The sequence below is a fragment of the Columba livia genome, chromosome 1, assembly GCF_036013475.1.
Source record: "Columba livia isolate bColLiv1 breed racing homer chromosome 1, bColLiv1.pat.W.v2, whole genome shotgun sequence".
In the NCBI taxonomy this organism is placed as follows: Eukaryota; Metazoa; Chordata; class Aves; order Columbiformes; family Columbidae; genus Columba; species Columba livia.
Window position 1 is genome coordinate 133833817 of NC_088602.1, and position 25805 is coordinate 133859621.

At 40.1% G+C, this 25805-nt stretch overlaps 1 protein-coding gene across 2 annotated transcripts in view; it reads left to right on the top strand.

Moving 5' to 3' along the window:
* Positions 1-505: 505 nt before the first annotated feature.
* Positions 506-25805, top strand: part of SOX5 (SRY-box transcription factor 5) — a 732238-nt gene continuing 706938 nt past the window's right edge. For both annotated transcript variants that reach the window (XM_065031395.1, XM_065031486.1), the window contains exons 1-2: positions 506-831; positions 2105-2221. The gene's annotated coding sequence lies outside the window, so the exon portion shown is untranslated. The remainder of the gene's footprint in view (positions 832-2104; positions 2222-25805) is intronic.

A 25805-nucleotide genomic window follows, 5' to 3' on the forward strand; every position in this document is an offset into this window, starting at 1 on the left:
GTTTGCAGTATTTATTTCAACAGGACAAAAATGAAACTAGAAACATGTTGTTCCTTAATTATAGTATTTGCCCAACACTGTCCTCATTGTGATCCATTTTTGGCATTTTTAAAAAAAAAAAGAATGATCGATAACTTATTTGTGACATGAAAGAATTCCAACTCACACCAGAACTGTTTCATTAGGCAATATAGAAGCATGCAGTGAAGACAGCCCTTGCCTCCAAAGAACTGTTTTGTCTACATAAGTGAATGAGAGACTGAGATACTACATGTGCTACCTCAAGTCTCAGAAGAATTCAGTAGCACGGCTGGGAATCAGATTCTGTTTTCCTGAGTCACAATCTTGTGTCATTAAAGATAAGCTCACTTAGGTCATGTGTGGTTTATGTATGTGTATATATGCATGAATACTATCACATTTATCTGGTTTGACATGCAGGCTGGACTGTGGGTCCATAACTTGCATATTCGTATCCTTTTTTTGCATCATGTCTAACTATGGTAAAGATTACACTGACAGACTAACTCCATTTGGGGAAAGTTTCTGTTTAAAAGCAAGTAAAACTCTGGAAGAGAAGGCAAATTCATCACTGGTGAGTTGGCTGAATCCAGTCACATGCTGTAAAACATAACTTATCCTTAGGAATTCATGCCTCCATTGAGTCTGCCTACCAGATAAGCTACACCGAGATGAAAGTGAGTTGCATCAGATTCTGATGCCCAGAGCACACAGCTCAGGCTCTGTTTCTTCTTTGTTCAACTGGATGCTATACAAGAAAGAGCATTCCCTCTCTCAGAAGAAGAAGTTAATCGAAGGGGAGATTTACAGGTAAAAGTTTTATGCATGGCACTCTGTTAATATTTCTGAACATTTCAAAAGTGTACTTTAAAGTTACTTGTGTTGACTTGGCTTCTTTAAAAGTTTAACCTGGATTACTTTAATCGCAGAAAACAGAACTCTCTTGCTTGATTTTGGTAAACACAGTCTCCTTCTGACATCAAAGACTGTAGCAACTGCAAGGCACTAGTGTGCCTTTGTAGTTCCAAGTTGCTCAAAAAACTTTTAATGTATTCTTGTAGGTGTAACTATGTGTCATAAATATATCCGCCAACAAGAGATAAACCCTAACTTGAAAAACAACTGTTAATCGATTACTGCAGAGAAACTGACAAACTCAAAATGAATAATGCTAAAGGGTGTTAATTTGTGGATTTCTGTAGGCTTTGAAAAGCAAAATTAAGTCTATATGAGATTTTGGATGCGTAACATAAACTGTGGGCCATGCGCCTCGCTTGTATAAATCAGCATCATTGCACTGAGAGCCAGGAGGGCTCTGCTGTGCTCCAGCTGAGAAAGTGGCCTGTGACTCTGAACACATGGTGATCAACACCAGTTTTTGCTTCGTTTCACTTATTTGGGGAGGGAGGGGAAAGAATCTAATGGGGATTTGCTAGACTGTTACTCAAGTCCGTAAACGTTTTTCCTTTTCTGCATGAACGTTACTGCTGCTGACTGGTGCAAGTTGTCATGAACAATGTTTTGTGCTTGCACCAAGCTCTAGACCCCCAAGACATGGGGAGCCTGGCAAGGGTGCTGGGAGAATATGTGATCCACAGCAAAACAATTCCAGGAAGGCAGCAAACAGTACCCAGCACCAGCAATCAAGAGGGGTAGCGCTGGCAGCTCTCAATATTGCCCTTTCTTGCTAAATGGCCCCTCTTTCCATGCAAAAATACAGGCACACACAAAAGCACTTCTCAGCTAGGCAGAATTTTTGCAGTGAAACTTCTTACTAGCTCTGTATATTTAGCTCCAGAATAAACAAATTCGCAAATCTGTCAAAAAAATAGAAATTTTGAATTTCAAAAAGAAATATTTTGACTTCTCTTATTTGAAGTGCTTTGATTTGTTATCTTAAATTTTACTAACATTCATAATTTTAAAAATAATTATCTCAACAAAATGAAGTAAGGCTTCATTCAGGTAGAATAAAATTAGAGGAAAAATTGAATGTAAAATTAGAGGAAATAATTGAATTTAGTTAGCAAAGTAAGATCTCTTTATTCATAAACTTCATTGCTTGTTTTCCTTTGTTCCACAGGAACATTTAATGAGGAACAAATTCAGATGAAAGGCCATTAGAATATTTGTTGAGATCAATACCAGACAACATCTGACTCTAGTGTACTGGCAATCTCATGGGAACATGGAAAGTCAGGTGAGCCACATCTTCATCTTTGTGGTAGAATTGATAAAGGGAAGGGGAAAGGAAAGAGTAAATAAGGTAAAGTCAGAACCAAGTTGCATGTAGGTGTGTGTATATGTACATGTATTATTTTTTTTTAGTACTTCAAGCTAGAATTAGAAGATCTCTTTCAGCCTGATTTTGGATTATACTTGCAAAGCTTTATGTATCTTTTTGCCTTGAGTTTGTAGAGGAGAAGGTAGAGTTACCATAATGGATTACAAGAGCCATTGAAATTAACACTGGGTGTGCAATTCAGCTTGCTTATATATGTCAACTAACCAAAGCTCCATCACTCACTTCTCCGCGCTGTGAAGTGTTAATGAAACCAAACAAGCTTAAATATCCTTAACCAAAGTTTTTTCCTCCAGCATCACCAGTGAACCAAGCCTTTGCAGCTCTGGGACTGCAGAGGTCTTGTGGACAGTGGGGTGAAGCTGATGGCAGGCTGTGCTGGGAAAGGATGGCTTTGCTGGCACGCACCAGGCTTGGTCCTACAGCTGAGGGGCTGCTCAGCCTTGCAGGAGGACAGATGGCACTGTCCTGCCAGGGGGCTGTAGGCAACCCTGTAACAACACTATCGCTGTGGTCAGTTCACAGTAAAGTGAGAGGAAAGCTGTCCCAGATGAGGAGGAACTTGCTCAGCCTTGCTGGCTCCGTTTTGTGGTGTGGGGTGAGCCTTGGAGTTGGCCAGGAAAGCATTTTGAGAAACCGATGTATTTTGAAACTTGGTCAGGTTCATCTCAGTGCAAATAGTTGTACTGCTTCAATTTTAGCCCTGGTAAGGGTTTAGGGTGGTTGGCTTGTAGATTGGTGATGTAAAGAAAAGTGGAGGGCAGGCATGAAAAGCCTGTGTCCCAAGCACTCTAACACTGTCTATGCTGCTTTAGCCTGCTCTGTGTAGATGGAGGCAGCATAAAGCACCTCCATGCCAAAGCACCTGTGCCTTCTGTAAGGGTTGTAGTTATTTCTGGACTGAGAGAAAACTAATTTTTGCAGTTGAAATTGCTCCACAGTTACAAAAACTACTGAGGCAGCTATCATAGCATGCAGGCAGTGCCTCGCCCTTGTCTAATTAGTTCGTTTCTCAAAACAACAACAAACGAAGCAGTTCATCTCCACTCATCCTACACTTTTCATTTTGGTATTATTTCCTAGGTTTCAATCTCACTGGCTGTGGTCATTTTCTTTTCAACAGGGTCTGAAGTTGTCATACAAGGGAAAAAAAGCTCCTACTGCAACTGCTAGCTGACCTCAAGGTGCATTGCAAATTAAACCTTTGTAACTTAGGGTCTATTTGGGTCCATTGTACTGAATATCTCTTTCTCCATACTGACATCAGTGAGACTTTTTTCACCATTCTGCACAATCAGGACTCAGGGTTGCAAACAATAAATTTACTTTTCGCAAATTGATGTAAAAGACAAGGTATGTGCAATGTGGCTGAGTTAATTGTGCCAGAGAAATATGGGGCCAGATGCACAGCAATTATCGATTGAACTGAAGCCAGAGACTCAGCCCCTTAACTTTGCAAAGTTTTGACTCCCTGATGTTGCCTCTCCCTCTATGGCACTGCGTTAGCTCACAGTGTAGCTGGAACGTTCCACAGTTACTTACAAAAAAGGATCTGTGTGGGAAGGTGAAGGAGGATGATGGGGGCGACAGGCAATTCATGGGGAAGGAAAAAAAAGGAGCTGGAAAAATCAAGAAATAGAACATAACGGGGAATTGCATCTTTTCCTATATTTGAGTGGGACACTCTTGGCATTTCTGCCACTATAAAGTGCTATGTGAAGTTATATATTGGCTCACCTCTTATTCAGATAATATAAGATAGCATTTCAGAGCAGTGGAGTACTTTGTTATCCTGTCCCTAATTATGCATTGCTCCATCAAAAAACAGTGGTTAAATGAGTCCGTTTAACTCACTTGCAATGTTGTCTGAGAGTCCTGAAATATTCTGGAATGTGGATGGCATAATTTTTTTATAATCGGCATCTGCAAATGTGGTTGTTCAAAAACCTCTTGGCCCATTTGCCCCAGACTTTGTTTTTTCAACAGGGGCTATAAAAAAAATTGAAGGAAACTGTATTTGAAGTTTCTAATTTTGGCAATTTTTTTTTTTTAAAATGACATTTGAGACTTACAGCAAAAGTGTTTTCCATCCTACTCTCACAACATAAAATGTGTAAGCAGACTTTCTCTCAAACTTTCTGTAATGTGTTACCTTCCATTGAGACCACACATGGAAAATTTCAGTGCAGAATTTATTTCATAAAACTCAAAATAACAAGAGATTAGAGCGGAGTCTCCAGGTATTTAACTAAAGTGCCCGCTCCTCTCTGAAATTATGTCCTTCTGACACACACATACCCACACACACAAAGAGAACTATAATATCACATCCATGAAAAATCACCATATGCCAACAGGCAGGGCAAAGAATTGCATTTATTTCCTGTTCAAAGCAATTGAGAGAAACCAGTGGTCTATCAGACCCCACTGTGTGATAAATAACAGCTGGCAAACAGAGATCTAATTTTTTAAATTATGAGTGTATGTGCATATACTCACAGAAGTGGTGTCCAGTGCATCTGCGCTATGAATTTGGAAGCTGTTGGTGTGCACAGACAATATACCTATAGATAGAGCCAGGAAGGCGGGTGGTTCACAAAATTTGTGTGCTAGGGGATAATGGCTTCAGAGAGAATGGCTTGAGAGTAGGCGATCACTGATAGTGGAAGTACAACAAGTATTGAGAATTCCCAGATTTCTCTTCATAATCTCTTGAGCAGCACACAGCTTCAGCATGTATTCCTCCTCTATAAAATGGCTGGTTTTCTTCCTCACCAGAAACCTGTGGGTCTTAACTGATGCCTGCAAAACTTTGCATGCTGTTAAGGCATATGTGATAGAAATGCAAAAAAATATAATTAGCATTGCTGTCCCGTGGTAAAGCTTGATCCAAAGCCCACTGACTTTGCCAGATCTTGGCTCAGGTCAAGTAATCTGTTTGTACTATGACTGCACTGCAATACTACCCCACCTCTCTGGTGTTTTGATCCTCAGTGATGCAGGGGAGATAAGGAGCAGAGGGGAGAAGAGATGCTTCAGGGCTGCTGCAGAACACCTCCCAGAAAAAAATGGTATTTGGACAGGGGCGACCTACGATGCAGATCTCCACTTCTGACTAGGATGAAAATCTAAGCTATATCGCAAGGAACCTGTGTACCAAAACAGATTTGAACATAACTGTTTTGCAAGTGAGTCTTGCAAGTGAGGGAGCCAGTGTAGCACAACAGACGGGACACGGTATTTTTTAAAGAAGCAACTCAACTAAGTGTGTTTTCCTGAAGCAAAGAGATGGGGGGGTACCGCTGCACCAAACCTGCCAAAGCGCCGGTCAGTGGAGTACAGGCCCGCCACTTTCTTTTAACATTTTGCCTCTTGTTCTCTGCTTAACAAATGGTCTAACGCTCCGTGACGGCACCTGCGAACGCAGGCCAGCCACAAGCCATTCTGCTGAGCTCCTCGGAGCCTCCTTGGCCATCGCTCCAGCGGGCCTTGCCAACCGCAGGCCGCACCAGCTGCCAGGGGCCACCTCTTTGAAGTGTGACCATTCTTCCCGGCCCCCTCCCTTCCCTTCTGCTGGGTGTTAGCACAAACATCTCTCCCTCCAAAAGAGTTTCATTATTTATCGGAGGCTACTTTTCTGCCAGCCTAGTCCCAGACTTGAGTAGCTTTGCAGGAGCCAAACAGCTGGTTATACGTCTCCAAAGATATCATAAAAAGAAAAACAACAACTGGGCAAAATGGGTATTGAACGTGCGTACGGAGCACCTTGTGAAAGTAATCTCTTGTGGGTGTCAGAGCACCGTGTGCCAAGAGAAATAGCGAGCAAGCCCTCTCTGGAAAGAGGTGCTGACAGTGACAGGTATTAGTCTGCTGATGACAATGGAAACATTTGTCTATTAACTGCAAACTGCTCGGACTTACCCCCCCTCCCTGTTTTGCTTTTTTTTTCTTTTTAAGAAAAAAGGCGTAGGAGGGAGGTTTTTATTATTGCTGATGAGGGAGTATTACTTGCATCTCTCTCATGGCATATGTTCATACGCCTGTGGGCTCACACACAGAGCGTTCTCATTTCAAAGCTGAACAGCTCTCTTAGCTATTTTTCTTTTCCCTTCTTCGGGACTTCAAGGAGTGAGTGGGATGCAATCTCAGAGTGAGGAGGCTTGGTGCTGTGCCAGGCACTACTGACTTACCACGTTGTCCCTGAGTAAGTCACCTCACCTCTCATCTTCTTTATCTTGCCACCTGTAAAAGGGAGTGTGATATTTTCCTTCCTTTGTTTAATTAAGTAGCGGCGCTTTAAAAATTCATAGACTGAAAGCCTTCATGTCACTTTTTTTTTTCTTTTTAAAACCTAATTGTCTTCAGGACATTGTAGAAGCCTCCCGGAACATGCAGTTTTGAGTCTTATCTTACATGATTACTGTAGCCTCGTTGTTTTAAATAACTTCCATCATTTTAAATGCTAGTCTGGCTGTTGCAGGGTATGTAATAAGAAGGCAGTCCTGATCCAGCAAGGCTCACCACTGAGACAACACTTACCTAGGCCTTTGCTGAGCACTAGGGGACAATCATGCTTGGGAAAGGAGTATGGGAAAGAGATTTCACCCTAAGTAGCAAGAAATTAAGATCTTCCCAAAGCAGGGCTTGAATTTGTATCATATTGTAAAAGAATCCTGGCTGTGCCAAATAAGTGAGGGGAAAACCATACTGCTGTCACCTGACCCAGCTTTCTGCTCGTTGTCTGTCTTATACATTTTAATTTGTCTGTATTTATATCAGTGAAGCTTAAAAATTAGAGATGGAAAAGGACACTCGGGTCTTCTAAATTGTTTTCGCATGCAGCAAAGTTGCCTCCTGCAATGTTGTCTCCTGTTTTACGTATCAGCCCATAGGGCAGAAAGGAGCAAAGAGATAATCAAAATAAGGGCAATTGCCCACCCCAGAGACACCCCATTCACACTTTTCCTGTAAGCCCTTCTTTCAGGTAGCAGCTGGGATCTGATTCTGTGGTTCCTGCTAATTTGAATATAAGCCATTTTTGTATGCAAAGGATTGCTGACACCAGCAAGTTTCACTGTAATGATTACTATGGAAACGTTTATCTATAAATATAAAATTCTTTAAAGCTTAGGCTTTTATCTTTATAGAAAAAGGCCTGTTTATGTCACTTCTAAGCTTCCAGCTTTAATGTAGACATGAGCTGTTCTCATGCCAAACAAGATAACCTCAGTGTTAGAGCTGTGTGAGCTTTGAAACATGGGAATTTGAGCTAAAACTATTATTTTTTTTTAATACAATATTAATAGCTGAATGGAAAATATTTTAAAATGCCTTTCTAAGCCCAAAGCTCTAGTTCACTTGCAGTCTTCTTCTCTATAGGTTTTAATGTAACGTTGCTTGTATGGAATAGTTGCTTTCAGCTGCCAGTCCGTCCTTAACCTCAGTGTGTGTGTGCACACACGCACGTCTATGCCCTTGTATGTGTGGTGGTGAGGCTTGTGGAAGCAGAGCAAAAATGGGGAAGGTACTTATTCATTGACCTTTTTCCTTTGGAATGTTTTCAGATTTTGCTTTTCAAAATCTATGTAGAAATCTGGTTTTTAAGTTTAGGCTCCCAAAAGGAGTTTTGTGGGGTTTTTTTTGCTAACTGGAAAACAAAAAAAAATTTAAAAAAAAGACATTATTTTAAGTTAATAAGTTTTTGTTACTTAAAACCTATAGGGAAAAGGATGCATTAAGAAAGATGAGGACTAGTACTTTTTCTTTACACTTCAAAGAATTTTTTAAAAATATATTTCCTTAACTTCAACATTTACACTTGAGAAATATCTGTATTAACATAGATATTTTTTAAAAAATACACTTTAATAACACAAATACGCACATTTGCAGAAACTCTAAAGCTACTCCGTTAAAGTTATTTTCAAATAAGATGGAGTTGTGGGGGTTAAGTAATATATATTTAGGGTCAAAACTTAAAGTATTCCAAAATGTTTGCAGGATCAGGTCCTCATTGACTTTGGGAGCAGAATTCAGGACATATGCAGAGTAAAATCATAGCTGATGATGATCAGAAAGTTAATTCGTTATTCATTGCCAGGGAGCAATTGATAGCAGCAACCTTCTCTACAAGGGCACAATTCATATATATGTATTAAATTTTCTCTTTGTGTAGGTTTTGATTATTAATACTGATGATTTTTTTCCTTCTGCTTTTGGGTCAAATGAGAAAATGGACAATTAAATGTTTCATTTAAAATCCAGTACTAGCCTGATGAGCTAAAACTAATAAATTCAGTTCAAGGATAGAGGGGGCTTTAAGTTGCCTTTTGTTCTTCCAATTTTATAGGAGGAATAGAGAGATCCTTGGCATAATTTAGACACTGGGGAGAGTAATTTTTTATATTAAGATATCTTTCCTGGCTTGTTCTAGGGACTGCAGTCCCATTCCCAGTGCTTCCTGCGTGGGTGTTTGAGAGGGAATCCCGTGTTACAGGACTGAAGAGGCTGCTGGCTGTGAGACTTGGTCTCACCTTCCTGTTTGATTCTCTCTTTGTTCATTTCCATTCCTCCATTTTTCTCTGCCAGTGAACTGTTATTAAAGTTCTCTGAAATCTTAAATGAAAGTGCCGCTAAAGTGTACAAGCCATCCATACTTCACTGGTCTGTACATACCTCTGCTTGCCCTAACTCTGCTCTTCCAGGTTCACTTTTGGTTTCTCGCTCTGAGAATAGCAGCAGTCAGAGGAGTCAATTGGACACCATCAGTAATTGAACAGATTGCCTAGAAATGAAAGATCTAAGAGCCAACATTAAACCCTTAAACAGGACATGCAGTAAAAACACAATAATATTGTGGCTCCCACAGGGATGGGGGAAATTCACATAGTAAAGATCTCATATTGGATTCAGAGAGATACTCCCAAATTTAGAAGCTTATTTGAATCCAATCCTAATGATTCAAACGTGTTAGATCTGTAAAATTAGTCTGTAAATCTCACAGGAAAGGCTGTGGGGTATGTCAGCACTTTCATTTGTGCTTCTGGCAGGAGCATGAGCATTAGTATAAAAACATAAAAATGACCATGAAAGAAACTTTTAAAGCAGTAGCAGCTTTTTATTCTTTTTCAAATCCTACAGAAAGGATCAGAGTTGTGGGAAAAGATTTAGCTTACTTTCTATTCAGTCCTAATTGGCTTGCCCAGCCTTGTTATATTAAACCATACATTGTTAATGTCTTTATCATATCTTTATTTCTTGTCCCATTTCAAGGTTCAGATCACGGTCATCAATCCTCACCAGAAAACAGTTTCCTTTCCTATAGGATTGCATTGTAAATGTAGCAGTGATTGAACTGGGAGGACTGAGAGTAGGGATTACCACGATAACTGGTACCTTGAAGGAGTGGTCTGGATAAAGTCCTCTGAAGACAGGAATGTCACTGAGATATACATTCTGTAGAGCATCCTTCTCAGCCTAACACTGGAGGATATTCCTCTATTCTTCTCATGAACTGTGCTCACTGCAGTGCTCCAGTAGCACCATAATCAGGACTAATGTGATTGAGTCTTTGGGGTGTGTTTTCTACTGGACATCTCTGTGGAATCTCAGTTGAGGGGCCAGAGCTCAAGCAGGCTTTTGGGAAATGCATGGTTGTGTAGCAGAACTGTAGCAGTTAAATCAGGATCTTCTTTCCTTTAGTGAATCGGAACCATCCTCTTCCAAGCAATGCCTAGTGACAGAACAAGAGGTATTGGGCACCAAATGTAACACAGGATATGCCACTTAAGAAGACATTTTTTTACTCTGAGGGTGATTGAACACTAGAAGGGAATGCTCAGAGAGACTGTCGAGTCTCCATCCTTGGAGATACTCAAAACAGTTTTATGGGGACCACATGGAGCAATTTGGATATGTTTGCATTTGAGCATTCATTGAGACACACAGAAGTACCCCTAACTTGTTTGGTCTGAGGACTGTCCAGCATTTTGGGACGATAAATAAATGATATTAACCTCTACTGCCTGCAGATTCGCTGGTGCAAATGGGTTGCTTTGTCCCTCCCTAAAAGATGAAGACTGTGTGGCAGTGAAGAAAAGTCCAATAGACTTTGCCTTCACTGGCAGAAATATGTAATATTGCAAGGCATTAGTATTGTGAGAGGTAAAATGGCAAGGCAGGTATGCCCTTTTTGGTCATGCTGGGATATTCTGGTTTTGCATTCTGAAAAGGTCCATGTGTTTTCTGTGCACCCTAGAGATGTTCACCCATCTTTCTGGCACAACTGTAAATTTTACGCAGAGCAAGGCACATCTATTTTACTTGTTTATCTACATTTATATGAACATTAGTCCTGTGGGTTTAGTAAAGAAATAGGTCCCGGCTCAGTGACTCAGTTTGGTCAGCACCTTCTTTGCTGGGAGCTATTGCTGTTATACCATAGCAAGCATTAAACTTTCTGATGTGTATGCAGCTGGAGGTTTTTACCCTTCTTAATCAAGTACACCACAGAAATGATGATTTGTCTGAAGAACTAATCCATCATGGCAGCCAGTTTTAATAGCCCAAGAGCTAGAAGGTGCTCTTTCCAAACTAAACATATTGTTGTGTTTCTTTGGTTCTGTTTCCATATAGTTTGTGGTGGAAGTACCTGTTTCCATTCACAAATGGATAAACACAAGTATACACTTACTCTTCTGACTCTGGGAAAAAGATTGCTAGCAGGCTGACATGGAGGGGGCCCAATGTACCTGGAATAATATGAAACACCTTTTTTGTATGTATTAGTTTACATACTGTGTTCAGGAAACAGGGTACAGAAACTTCCTTAAAACTCCAGGAACAATAGCTATTGTTGGTTGTTGATATGGCATGAGCTCATATCCAGGATACCGAGAAAGGAACTCCTGACCACAATAAATAATATACTTCTTAACTCCTGGTGTGAAAGAATGTATTTACTGTTTTTGCAAAAATGCAAACAGGGTTGAAGAAATAGCACTTTAAAAAGAGGGGGGGTTGCATGGCAGGACAAAAGCTCTGTTCGGTTTGTTTTGGTTTTGTCTTAAAAAATCAATTAAGGAATTTCTTATGGAGGGAAAAAAAGTTTTACAGTCAGGTTCCCAACAGTCTGTGTTGAAGTCTATTTTGAGTTTGTTACATAAAAATGATAAGATTAGCGTGACAGGTCTATAAAGCTATTCTTTCTAACTGTTTTTTTCTTGCCTACATCTGCAGTGGGGATGGGAAGCCATTCAACACACAGAGCTCGAAGCTCTTGGTCAAAGTTTTACAGGAGTATGTTTCTCTGGATTTTTATGAAGTTGATTGGGGTAGAGGAGCTTCTTTAGTGCTACAGTCTGTCAGTCCTTTCGGAGAACAGCCTTAAGTTGTTTGAAAAAGAAATTTGCAGAACCCTGGCTGTTCTATCTCAAACTGACACGCTAGATTTAGTGGGTACTCATGACTAAATTGTGCACTACAAAAGGAAAGGCCTTGAAGAAAGCCTAATCTTTAAATGGTATGCACTGGTTAAAACACGGGAGTGGGAGTTAGGGGGCTCTGCAGCATTTCTGATACTATGGCACCAGTCACGTCACTTAGCAGAGGAAAAGGGAAAAGGCTGCTCTCTGTCCTGTGGGTCCTCCACCTCTGAGGAGGAGCATTACCTCTTTTCATCCCCTTAATGCTTCCCAGGAGAGCCATCTGGTGTACTTTGGTGAAGCAAAACTTTGTCACATACATCATTTTATTGAAATGTTAGCCTCTGAAAAGCTTTGCTCGCGTGGCTTTTTGGTTCAGAGGGAGTGATTGCTTGGCTTGCTGGTGGTCTGGACTATGTAACACTGAGGCCAAATCCCCACTCCCTGCGCAGTCACTTGAATGGACACTCATACCTCTGTACTCCCAGCCTTGCCATAAGTACCCAGCTAATGCCTGCGAGGCAGCCTTCCCTGGAAAACTTAGTTATCTTTCCTTGTTCCTAAGACAAAAGCAATGGACACTCAAAACTATCATCATTTTTTAAAAATGTCTCCTGCCCCGAAATCTAATTTTTGACTACACAAATGGCCATTTCAGGTGTTCTGTGAGTTAATGTTGCTATACAGGTGTCTTGTGAGGGCAAATGTTAAGCCTTGCGGTGACACTTCTTAAAAATGAAATGGTAAATTTTTTAAATATAAGCTCAATCAATATTGAAAACCAAATAAATTCTAAGCACCAGTGTCCAGCAGTGGTGGTTTTCCTAATACTATATATGGCCTGAGGCACTGGTTTCTTGTAGAATTATATATTATTGGCTGCTGCATTCCATAGGTGTCACAGAAATAAAAATACAGCATAACAGGCTTTGATCTAGAGGTGAGAAATGGAGAGTGACCTTTGATGGGATATTTTTCTTGATTTCTTTTAGTCACTTGCCCCTATGATACTGAACAATTTTTAGAATATCGAAGTCTTTCGATAACTTTTTCAGTAAATAATTCTTGGTTAGAAACAATTCAGAATATTATTTTAATATGTACGCTTTACGTGTATTTCAAAGAGAACATGGCATTCTTTTGGTTCCTTGGTTGCAAGGCTTTAAAAATAAACTCAGTGCAACATTGCAAATGAGATAAGATGCATACTTTGACATTTACTTTTGTTTCTCCAAATTTTAATGAGAAATTTAAATAACTTACTACGAAACATGCCTAGAAAGTGGTAAAGCTGTGCGCTGAGTGCCTTCAAGACAAAAAGAGTTCAATTCAAGTTGGTCTCTACAAGCAGGTCAGATTTTGCTCAACCTGGAGCTGTTGACACACTCAGGCCTAGCTCTTGATTTTCCAGGATAAAAGTGAGGAATTTCGGATGAATCTTCTTCTGTGATTTTTAGAATTTCTCCTTTAAAGCGCATATAGGAAAAGACTAAAAAGCAAACCTATATCCCTGCAGGTTAAAGTGGTGAGACTGCTTCACAGGTCTGAGGTCCCGAGGCTGTGATCCTGCAGGGACGTTGGACAGATGCTCTGTACCCATTCAGAGCTGCCTGCACACACAAGTGGCCAATCCCCACTCTGATAGCAGCAAGGTCAAACCCCACTCTTACAAACCACATTAAAATTTGTTCCCAAACTAACCCCAGCCAGCACTGCCTCCCTAAAAATTAATCCATATGGGGTTAAAACCATTTACCAGAGCAACAACATCCCCTCCAAACCCCGCCAAGTGTGCTGGCAGAGGTGCATAAAAACCCATAACCTACAAGAAACAGGGCCATATTCTGATATCCGAAAGACAGACACTTTTAAAATTATCTTGGGTTTAAAATGAGTGCTACCATATTTAAATAAGAAAAATAGTTTTCTTCTACTGGCTAATCAACAGCCAATTGCCTAGAGGATTTTTTTCTAGAAAAAGACCAGTTTGTCTTTCCATGGTTAAAAATCACACCACTTAGTGTTAAAATGATTAAGACTTTGTATCTAGTCTTATAATATTCTTCAACATTATTGCTGATTCCTTATACCAATGTTTGTAATTTGTGTATGATGGTAAGAAAATTATCTAGTTTGAAAAAAAAATAGAAGCAGCTCACCTGACAGAATTAAATTAAATAATCTTTAGTATGCAAAGACCTTGCTTATATTTGAGAATCCTTTTCCTGAATGTTCATATTCCAAGGCAGCCAACGGGACAGCTCAGCTAGTATAAATCTGAGAAGGGGAGAATCAAGTTTAAAACTAATTTTGTAGGTCTATTTTTGTTATCTTGGAAAACTACAAAGATGTAAGTTTAGTAAGTTGCGGCTTTGACTAGAAGGTTATAGACTCTACACTTTCCACTGTATAATCCAGCTACAAAAGTTGCTATGAAGGCTGCCTTTTAAATATCCGAGTACAACCTTGCCAAATTTGAATGACAAAACATTCCTTCCTAATGTGATAAGCCTTGTTCTCATACCTTCTGATGTGTCTGTATATCCTCTGATTATTTTACAATAAAAATCAGAAATTGCTGCACCAAAAGTACTGAAAATACTTAATCCTCCCATGCCAGCTTTTCCCTGTTGATCTTGTTGCCAGTTCTGCACCCATGTTTATAGACATTCTTCTTCTCCCCCCTCTCCTGCTTAGATTCCCATTGAAGAAGCACAGGGAGTGTAGTTGTTCAAGCACTCAAAAGCTGTCTGTTGTGGGATGACATGAGACAAATAGCTTAGAGATTTTATTTTATTTTTATACAAATAGACTGAGCACTCCTGTTAGTCCCAATAACATCACAGTAACTGGGACTAAGAGATGACTTCAGTCCCTGTGCTTCTCTGCAGGGTAAACTTGACATCTGAGGCTGTGACTCAGTCTCTTTAGTATTAGGATGAAGGTGCTATGAAGTGCATTGTGAGAAGCTTTTTTCTTCTTCTGACGTAACCAAACAGTAACTTTTGTTACAAGCACGACACTAGTGATATATGGTACTTATCCATTCTGTGTTTGCAAGTCTTAAAATAATTGTTACCCTCATGATCTAGCAAGTCTCACATCAGAGGGAAAAAATATTCTCTTTACCTTCACCCTTTATCTATTTTTTTTAAGTTTAAATGAGCAGGCTGAATGTTATTTCACACTGATTCCGTAGTAGAAGCAGCAATCTATACTCTGCTATAGTTTTGTAAAGTTCAGAGGAAAAAGAAAGATAGGAAAGAAATATGTAAATAGCTAAGTAATGTTTTGTCTTCTGGGTTCTGGTCCAAAGATAGGTCTTAAGGAGTTCTCCCAAAAGAAATTAAAGCAGTCATGAAGTGGTATTAAAACACCATTATATAGGGCGTGCAGAGTTCTCAGTCATGGCACCTTTACCATGCCATCTATACTAGTACTTACAGAAAAATGGCCACGAAGAAGTCTTTATGCTTGTTCTAGTCTGTCTTGTGTGATTGAGGGCCATATACCACAGCTGTTATGTGAAGAAGCTGGAACCAGCCTCTCTAATTCTAGTTGAAATAGTTGCTTTTTTAGTATGTGCTTAGGATGCGTGTTAGAGAAATGGTTTGGGGTTTTTTTTCAGAGGTCATTTTGAAAAGTATTCTAAGTGTCCTGGAGTAGTTAAAACATTCCCCTCTACTCACAAGCGGACAGATCCTTTTTAATTAACATTCCCTTTTGGTTGTTTGGTGTCTTTATTCTTGTGACTACTGAGATTCTTTTAAGAGACCTTGGATCTCTACTTAGATGAACTATTTTTTATACAACCATAATTTGGCCTTTCAGACTATCTGAAGGTAAATCTGTCTGTGCTACATTGCGGAATTTGGAGTGGGTTTTGTTTTGCCTGTCTTTGCTTTTTCAAAAAATACGATAGTTCAGGTCAGGAAGAAACCATCTGGTCAGCCTGGCATACTCTAGGATAATTCAGTCACTATGGCTATGATTTTCAGCCTATGTAAAGACAGAAAACTTATAGTAAGAAGATAAGCATCAGCATAAGATATTTCTATTATGTGGAGCATCACCATTACTATGGCATAATCATGACGGAATTGCAGGACACTGCAGAAACTATTTGAATAGGAGATAATAAGACAACATATAATCCAAAACTTCTTTCTCACAGTCAATATAGATAAGGAAATGGAAAACTGATACTAGAGGGGAGGCCTCTTCCAGCTTGTTCTTTCTTTTTACTAACATTCAGAGTAATCACCAAAAGTACTTCAGTGGCTCTGCGTTCATCAAAACATTGCAATTCCTCCACAAAACTGATGTAGACAATCCAGCAAGGGGAGGTGGATCCACAGAGCTCCTTAGAGTGCACTGAAACCAGGTCCAGTTGTGATACCTGCCCTTCTCAAAGTCATCTGACAAAAAAAGCACGATCTAGCTGGGACTGACCGATCCAGTTTCCTCCAGCACTCTTAGCTTTTAGGTTTCTAGTTGCAAGCAACTTTGAATAAAAAAACGTATTTCTGACTTACAGAGAGGAGGCTTTATATTGCTGTGCCATGTGGCTTTTTTTTTTTCTTCTTAATGCCAAGCGTTTGGAAGCTCTCCAGTATTTCCAATATTTGCACTCTCTGTATCCCTCTCTGCTGCTGCTATTTGGAGCTGCTGCATTTCAATCCATTACATTATAACCCCTTTTCTCAGAGAGTAACTGACTACATTTCAGGAATTAGGTACATTTCAGACATGTGGGACAAAGTCTTCAGTGTTCCTAATGACTTTTTAATTAGGTGAAAAACCGCAACAATTTCAAAAGGAAACCCAAGAATTCCTTTCCTCAGCTTTGCTCCCACCTGTAGTTGTGCATCCATATGCCACAACAGACACAATCATGGTCTATTATGATGTAGCTTTTTAAAATAACCCTCTAGAATGGGAGAGATCCAAATTAAATTGCCTGGATCGAATCATACAGAAGAAAGAGAAAATATCTAGAACTCTTCAAATCCCGTCTGACTATTCAAATTCAGAAGCTACTGGCTGTTTTATACAGCTGAGTTTATTTCTGGTTGTCAGAAGGAAGTTGAGACTCAGAATGAGTTGAAAACTTTCAGGTTTGTCTCACTGAAGAAGCAGGTTCTATACTCCCTGTGACTTTATTGTGAGATTTAGTAAGGAGTCTGTTCTAGTGTGCTCGGTGAGCCAATAATCTCCAGCCTTCATTTCCATTTTCTGTGGTAGACACCTCTTACAGACAAGGGACTAGACAACAGGATGCTCAATGAGGTGTTTAGTGAGGTGAGAGGGACCTCCTTGATTTCTGTTTTCAGGTTCTGGCATGCCCAGATGGAGGAGGGCAACTGCTCTTTGTAACTGTGGGTTGTGGCCTACACATATTATTGGATACCTGGGAGGAAGCTGTGGCTAGCGCTTTTTTCATTAGTGTTTGTCAAGGCCCTTCTTTTCTCAAATGTAGCTTCCCCAAATGGAAGCAAAGACATTAAGCAGAGAAATGAAGCACTAACTCACACATAGAAACCAATCCAAAATACTTATTTTGCAGTAGGAGCATGTCAGAACAATGATCTCAAGTCTGGTGAATACTTGTGTCCATGTGAGAGGCTGTGTGCGTTGGGTGTGGGACAAAGCCACTTGTTACAGAGGCAGAAAGATGTCTAGAAATAATGTAAAACAAAGATTTAATGGGTAATATCTAGCTTTTTTTGCATCCAGCTGCTGCTTTTACCCTTTAAGCTCAGGTGGGGCTGTTTCTTTTAGGGTGAAGTTTCCAGCCCACAGTGATCAGGTGGAAGTAAGGTGAGTACGAGGGGCAGGTACTTGAGACTGATGCTCACAGGGCAAGGAGGTTGCTGTAGAGAGTAGGGTGAGTGGAATGCGTGGTTTGTAGGCACCAGAGAGGACTATAGTACCTGTGCAGTTTATGAAATCTATGCTTAGAAGCAATGACCTACTTGCAAGAATGTAGTTAACAGGGGAAGACTTGGGTATAAACCTTTCCTATTTCTGTTCTGCTTTACCTACCCTCTTTTGAGTTTTCTTCATTTAGAGCCAGATAATTGTTTCACAATCTAATTAAATTTGGCTTTTTTTTTTCTTTTTCTTTTTTTTTAAGTTTGGTCATCTTTAGGGAGCTCAGTATAAGGAAAAGCTCTGGGAAGATGTAGTTCAAAGCTCTGACTGATGAAGAATCCCATTAGACTTTCCCCTGTCTCATACAGGGGAGACTAAACCTGCATGACTTGCTCCCAGTTAACATTTTTGGGAAATGGTGCAGCCCCCTCCCGACCCCAATTAAGATAAGGAAAAGGAAGGAGCTGATGGAGGGTAGAAGCTCAAAGCTTGCTGAGCCAAGCCATGCTCCTGTTTCTACCCTGAGCATGAATGGTGGCCCCTTCAGTAAGCTTTGCAACTCGCTTTGGTTGTTCTCATGGGTGGGATGTTTTTGTAGCAAAGCTGAAGAATCATAGTCTTGCCTTTTCTGATATGTGATTGTTGCATATAAGGCCATTACAGAATTAACTGTAACCTTCAGATGAATTGATAATTATGAAAGAATAACCAAACCATCTGCAATGCAGCTGGGCACAGGAGCTCTTGGCTGACATCTTAGAAAATGAAAAAGGGATTTTGGAGAAACATTTCCTATTAATTCATGCTGCCAGTTGTTCCTGGAATTCCTGTGGATATTACTGGGAACCAGTCATCTAATTATGAAGGGTCTTCAGTGACCTATTTGATTCTCTTACACAACGATGGTTAGTCATGAGTTTCAAGAGCATTATTTTTTAGTTCTGCCTCCCTGAAAACTTACTGCTGTCCACCCACCTCTTCGAAGTGACTGTTTTATATTAAACAAAGACATTCATGCAGATCTTATTGTTGGGCTTGCTGTTATCTTTTTATTCCTAAAGTAAACTCAAGGTTAGAACTGACTATAGGCAATAAAGTAGTGATTTCTTACAATAACTGGTATCCATGCAAAAATATCATTTCAATCTGCTTTTGAAAAATCTTAGCCTTCAGATTTTATTGTAAAGTTCTTACTAGGTCATCCAATCAACAGATTGACCTATAATTATTTTATTTCTCTTGCTACAGGTTAATTTTGGCCTCTAGAACTCAGCAGAGAAGTAAACACAAAACAATGCTGCCTCAGATAACAGAAACTATTGCAATGTAAATTGAAAAGCCAAAACTGAAGGGCAAAGGTGGCAGGAAAGAAGGCACAGTACGTAATTTCTGATGGCAATATTCATAGCATCTCACAGTAAGTGCATTCAAATCCATTCCTAGCAGCTAACAGCTGCTGCTTTTGGATTGGGCAGATTAGCAGTAACAGGAGTTAGGACTTGAAGAGAAAATGTATTAAAACAGTCTACTTAAAAAAGAGCATGGCTCCTATGATCTACTTTTCAAGGCTTGCAGATTCATTGCTATGTGCTGTATTTGTATCAATATAGCAATTTCTATATGCAGCTTGTAGAAATTTAAGTTAGTAACTGCTACCACCTTATTTAGAGGACTCTATGTTTTTTTGGGTTTGTTTGTAGTTTTGTTGAACAGGACTAGTTAAGTATGTGGACTAACTTGTGTGTTTGGGCAACAGAGGATTTAGAGCTGTAGCCATTCAGACAGAATTAGCATTTTGAAAGGTTTAACCAACAAAAGCACACTCGTGGCTTGGGGAATACAGACGCCGAGAAACTGTTTAAATTCATGTAATGATTTGGATCTTCAGGACTGCTTGATTCACCCTTGCAACCTTGTCTCCAGAAAGTGCCACAGGCTTAACTCACCTGCCAAGAAGTGTGAGCATTCCTTCGAGTCTCTGTAAAATGCATCTGTGTGCAACTTTGATAGCTTTTACAAGGCATAAAATTACTGTTCAGAGTAACTCCCTTCAGCTACTTTTAAGTGAAGTAAGAGTAAATATTTCTCAGCAGGTTGGAATTCCAAATGCCACTTCTCTTTCTGTCTTTGCAGTCTCTCTATATTTTTGTATGCATGTATTTCATGCAGGTTCAAGCTGAGACATTTAGGGGTCAAGGGAAAAGGAGTCTGGAAAAATCACAGAACATTCTTGATAAATATTCACCAATATGGTAAATTCTATGAAAGTGTGGAGTTTTTTTTAAAGAAATACAAATACACGAAGTGCTAAATCTATACATAGTACTTTTTGTGTGATGATAAAATGAGAAAAATTTACGTTTACCTTGAGATTTTGTTGGTACTCTTAGCATATAAAACTTCAATTAAACATATCCATTACTATTTTCCATGTTAATGAATATGGGCTTTTCTGAGAAGGGAATTATATGCTGATGTGACAGGCATTGCACTAATGTGGAGTCTTATTGCTAACATGATGAGGGGTAGGGAAACTATTACATGTGGTGAAATCAGCCTTGTAGTGAGTCACATCTGTGGAGTATAGCCTCTGTGTCATTGCTCGGTAGCAAGTGTTGGTTCATGAAAGCATGCCAATGGGTGGTGGAGAGGGCTCCCACTGTGCTGTGCTGCTCCAGATTTTCAAAAGGGAGCCCCACGGAGCGGTGTGAATGATTTCTTGCCCTGGCCAGGAGTAGTTGCAGCCTTGATCTAAATGGTGCGTAGGTTTTGCCGTGTTCCATGGGACTCTCTGCTGTGCCATCTAGTACTAGAGCCTCAGCACCTCTGCGATGAGTACACACCTCAAGTGTTTGGCTATGCCTATGTACGTCTTTGGCAAAAACTTGGGTTTAAGCCTTCTCTACCACTGGGGCCAAGCTGTTCAATGTGTAAAAATTTATACCTGCTTTTCTTCCTTCTTCTTTCTCATGTTAACAGGTTCCACACTTCTGATAAACAGTGTTTAGTTGTGGCTTTTCCACTTTCGTGGAACAGACTTCAATAGCAGCCAGTCCCGTTTATATCAGTTCTGCATGTGTGCTTGTGCACTGGGAAGTGCTGCTCTGGTCTGGGTCAGCTCTGGTCCCACGATGAGTGAACAAGACTTGCTGCTTCTCTGGTTCAGTGGTGTTGTTCCACAGCCCTGAAAGACTGTGATTAGCTCAGAGCATGATTCTTACTTTTTCGGTCCAAATATACCTTCCACTAAGCAGACAGGACATTCTGTTCCAAGTCCATCGGTTGCACGATGAAACTGGTGGCTTATTTTCCCATTTTCACTCCCAGGGCTGAATCCTTCCAAGCAGCAGGATCCAAGGGGTCAATCTGGGCTCTCCAGATTCTAAGCTGCCTCTTTTGCAGTTGCTCCGAACATGATGCAGGTAAGATGACTCTCAGGACAGCTTCAGACAGCGTGGGTTTCTTGCATGTCCTCAGCAAATGCCTTATCAATCGGAATTGATATGATCAAGGTCACGAAAGATGAATTTGTTGTTCTTTGTTCAGAAGGCACACTGGCTTTGCCTCTTTACCTGTCTTTAAAAGGAATCTTCATTATCTCATTATGCATGCTCTATTCTAGGTCATGTTTCAGATTCTGCTTACTTCCTTACAGTTCCTTAGGTTTTGTTTTCATTTTTTCTGAAGTCACGTTATCACCTTGTGTTAACTGATTAACACAGAAAAGGGCTGGATGAATAATACATTATGTATGATTTAATCAAAGAATTTACGTTTCCTTTTGTTTCATAAAATGTCTGCAAATATATCAAAGCTTTCTTTCAGCTATTTGTTCTTACAAAGTTATTTTGCCAAATAATTGCAATAAATATTTCTTTGTGCTGGAAGTGAAGCGTTCTTTGTGCAAGAATTTGACATGGGTATCTTACAGTGTTACAATGCCAGTAAACAAAGGAGAAAGTTGTTATGCATTGGTTTGGTTGGGTTTTCTGAGCTCCATTCCCATAATTTTTGTTCACACCTCACTTGTAAAAACAAAGGAGGATAGATCTGCTTTGGAAGTAGGTGAGGAGCCAGATTGTCTCCTCTCTAATTCTGTGTCTGAATATTTAGGCAGATGACCCTGTACTAATTACACTTCAGTTTATTCCTTGGAGATAAATGGACTAGAAATGAGATGTCGTACACATATCTTCAGTATTTACCTTCCTAAATTCTGATGCTCATCTATCTGAGAGTCAGATTATTAGGCATGCACCCAATAATATGTATGGAGCAGCACAGACAGCTTCTCCCCAAGTAGGCAGTCCTGTGGTCTGTTCTGTTCTGTCATGGATCTCCTGTATTTTGTCTAACAAAGTTAGAAAAGGAAATGGCATTTTATATTTACAACATTTCAATCACTCTTTGAAATCCACAGACAAGTACTTCAGCTGGTAGAAGAAGATTTAAAATGGCAGAAGCTTATTTGGTAGAGGAAAGATTTACTAGCTGTGCCAAAAAAACCTGGAATCTGGGGGCAGTGGATGGGCTCTGAGCACTTCTTTCCCTGTAAATGTCTAAACTGATAAGAAAGTATTGGTATCTGGCAGTGCCTGTTTGCTGGAGACCAAAGCGCCTTTACCAACAATTTCCAATTGCAGATTTGGGGTCTTACAGGCGCTTCTATATATGTATATAGTTATTAATTTTTCTTGTGTGTATGGCACACATACATGTATATGTGTGTGTGTGTGGTTTTTATTTGATTTTTCATAACCATTCCTAAGGAGACAGAGGGAAGATTTGCCCTCTTAAAATAATGGCAAAGATAGCAAATCAGATGGTAGTGGGGGGAGGAACAGCCTTGAGGAGATTGTTTATGAAGGCTTTCATTCCATCATGTACCTTGGACATAGCTCAAGTGAGGGAGAATCTGCTATGCCAAATCTAAACTTGGCCCTGGTAGAGGCAGATAAGGACCTGTGCCTAGTGCAAGCCATGGGAAGGATCGTATTTGGAGACAGGCGCAGCTGATTGAATCAAAGATAGTGATAACCTGTGGATCAGACTATGCATCTTTTTGACAAGCATCAGCTGTTCCTTCCCAGCCTCTGGGTGACTCCTTTATACCAGATGCAGCGTTTCAAAATACAATTGCTGGTGATGTGGATTAGGGGAGGAAAAATGTAAATTGGAAGGAACCCAAGTTCCGACTATGTATGGGTGTCCCATGGGTCAGACGAGAGAGACTGTTTCCCAGGAATCACAGGCCAGATGACATTTGCAGAAAATGTGGAGGCAAAGGCTATTAGAAATGGAATTGTCTGAATAGGGGGAGGCTGCATAAGATGAATTAAAATTTGCTAATGGAGTAAGGTCATCATATGCAACAATTAGTATACCCAGTGTGGGCATCTATCCCTAAACCTATGTTATTATGTGTCTGGAGACATAAACAGATGAAAGGTTACAGTGAACAAAGGATCCAAATTTGGTGATCCCTAGAAAATGATGGGTGTGGAAGAGAAGTATGTTTTTGTCTGCAGGAGTTAAATAGGTGGCGACTGCTTGTCAGCTACTGCATACAGCAGGAGAAATCCAGCTGTGTATCTGATCAAGGCTGCTGCATAGCTCCATGCTGTTTCAAGCTGGATGAAGCAAAAGTAAAAGCAAATGGTATGACTTACTGTGAGGTGCAGTCAGTGGAAAACTCAGAACTCTAGAAAGGAGTTTCAAAGCCTTTCACAGGAGAAAGAAGACATCAAGAGCTTTGGGCAGGGCTTGCCAGAAGCTTCTACTGATGGCAGCTGCTTTTAAACCCTTTTTTTTAAATTTTTTTTTTTCTTTTTAATCCTCTCAGGAACACGGTATTTCTAAGATTGTGCTCAAATAAGGGAGTGCTCAGACAGGAAACAGGAAACTTTTATGTCCTGTTCCTCAGGAATGGCAGGTACCAGGGAGAGCCCAGATGTCTCTCAGGTGGTTTACAACCTCAGATGTGATCTGTGCTTCTGCATCCACACTGTCAACAGCATCTGTTTAGCAAGTACAGAGAAAGCCTGAGTATATTTCTGTGCTCCACAAAACATATGTACCAGAGTTCAGCAAAATTTGTTCTTCCTCCCACTCCTTCCTGCTCAAATTGATACTCATCTACCTGTGACTTTCCTTCCAAGATTACTTCTGAGAAGTGTCAATTCCATGCCAGTTAGTGCAGGCGCAGTGGCAAGAGGCTCCTACAGCCAGCTATAAAGACACACAACAGAGTTGAGCATTAGATCAGAGAACTCCTTTCTAGAAGGGTGAGGGAAAAACTATGACATGAAAAGCGGGGAGAAGGTGGGGAATGATGTGTCATGCAAGAAGAAGAGAAAGCATAGCAATGATCTAGAGAAAAGGATTTGTTCCTTTCTTCTGGGATATCATAACTAGCCACTTAAAAGCAAGACCTCTTGCATTGCAGTGTTTCAAGAAGTGAGGAGAGCAAACACTGGGAATAGCTGAGAAGGGATCTCAGAGATCTGCATGCAAGGAATTGAACAGCTCTGGCAAGTTCCTCTAGCTCATTGTGTGAGCTCAGCTGTAGAGAAGGAATTGCTGATATGTCCTCAGGACATATTAGTCTTTCATGAATTTACCAGTGCTAAAGCACACAAATATGCTCCTGCTGATCTAGAGCCAGCTTTGAATGGTGCCCTGTGTACGCGTGACTCGCACAGGTAGAGCACCAGAGAACCCTGTGGTGGACTGTGGTTACCTGGGTTTGGAGGGGCTGCAGTAGTATCTGAACTTCCCATTGTTGCTGTTTCACTCTGGAAATTTGTACTGTCTTTATTATTTTTTGTCCCTGGGAAGGAGACGGGGGTGAGGGGTGGAGAAGAAAATTAAAGTCCATGTGTGCCGGAACAGGACTGGTGAAACAATTCAAATCAACTAGACTTTTTTATTTTTCCTGAAAAAAATATTTTTTATGCTTTCATCTGTGCAAAAGTGTGTATGGTTGGATTTCACTTTTGGCATTGTGCTGTTTATCATAAACCCTTATGGAGAGCTTAATGTGAATCAAGCTCAACCTAAACCACAGCCAAGCACAACTCCTAGAGTAATGACATAGGCAGAAGACCTCTGATGCCAAACGCACTGAAAAGTCCCAAATCCTTTCCCTCAGTGTTTGGTTTGGAAGGACAATAAGCAAGTTTCAAGATGACAAGGATTCAAAATTATATGGGAAGATTAACATATAACTTTCTTTTTCTCCCTAATATTCTGAGCAAATGTAATACATCTTTTTAAATATATTAAAAAGGAGAAGAGGGAAGGTTAGTTTTAATGTAACATAGACAGCTGATGGGAGTCATTGCTGTGGGATAACTATTAGCCCTGAATTTTAATGGATTTGAAAAAGAAAAGTGGGCATATTTAAAGGGATGGGAAGATTAAAAGATTTAAAACAGAACCACAGAGCGTTGCACAGAGCGTTGAAGATGAAATCTGAACACAAATTGACAGAAACAGGCAGATGTTTCTTCTTTGGGTGAATCTTTCTGTAATTGTTCACAAGGGTTTCCTTGCCCTTTCCTCTGAAACTTTAAAGTATGACCGCTGTCAAAGACAACAGAAGTAGTGCTGCTGTAAGCTCTGTTGTGAAGCTAAAAACCCAGCAGAATGGCTTAATGCTTGATAATAGCATCTTGTAATGCAAGCACCAGAAAACAAAAGTTCCCAGCCATGAGGGTAAGTAGTGGTTGATGTTTAAAGTAAAACAGTTTCATCCAAAGGGTCTACTTAAGGCTTCAATTAGAAGGATTAGGTCTTTTCTTCTCCATTAGAGCTTATTCTCAACTCGTGCATCATTCTGCCAGCAACGTTAAGTCTAAAATTGTCAGTCTGAGTCAACTGAATGCACTTTGGCGTGGGAGATGAGGGCTTGCTGTTTGGAGGAATAGTTTTCAAACTGTAACAACTTGACCCAGAGTACTTAAATGCAATAAGAAGGGCACTACTCTTTAAGAGGAGGGATTAGCAACAACCAGGTAAACACACTTTCCCAGAGTGTCAAATGTTTCATGTCAGAACTATGAGAAAGCCAATGAATAAAGTTACATGTTTTCATCATGTGAGGGTAAGTGTGCATATACATGTATATGTAAATATACACAGAAGTTTTGGTTGGAAGGGATCTTAAAGATCATCTAGTTCCAACC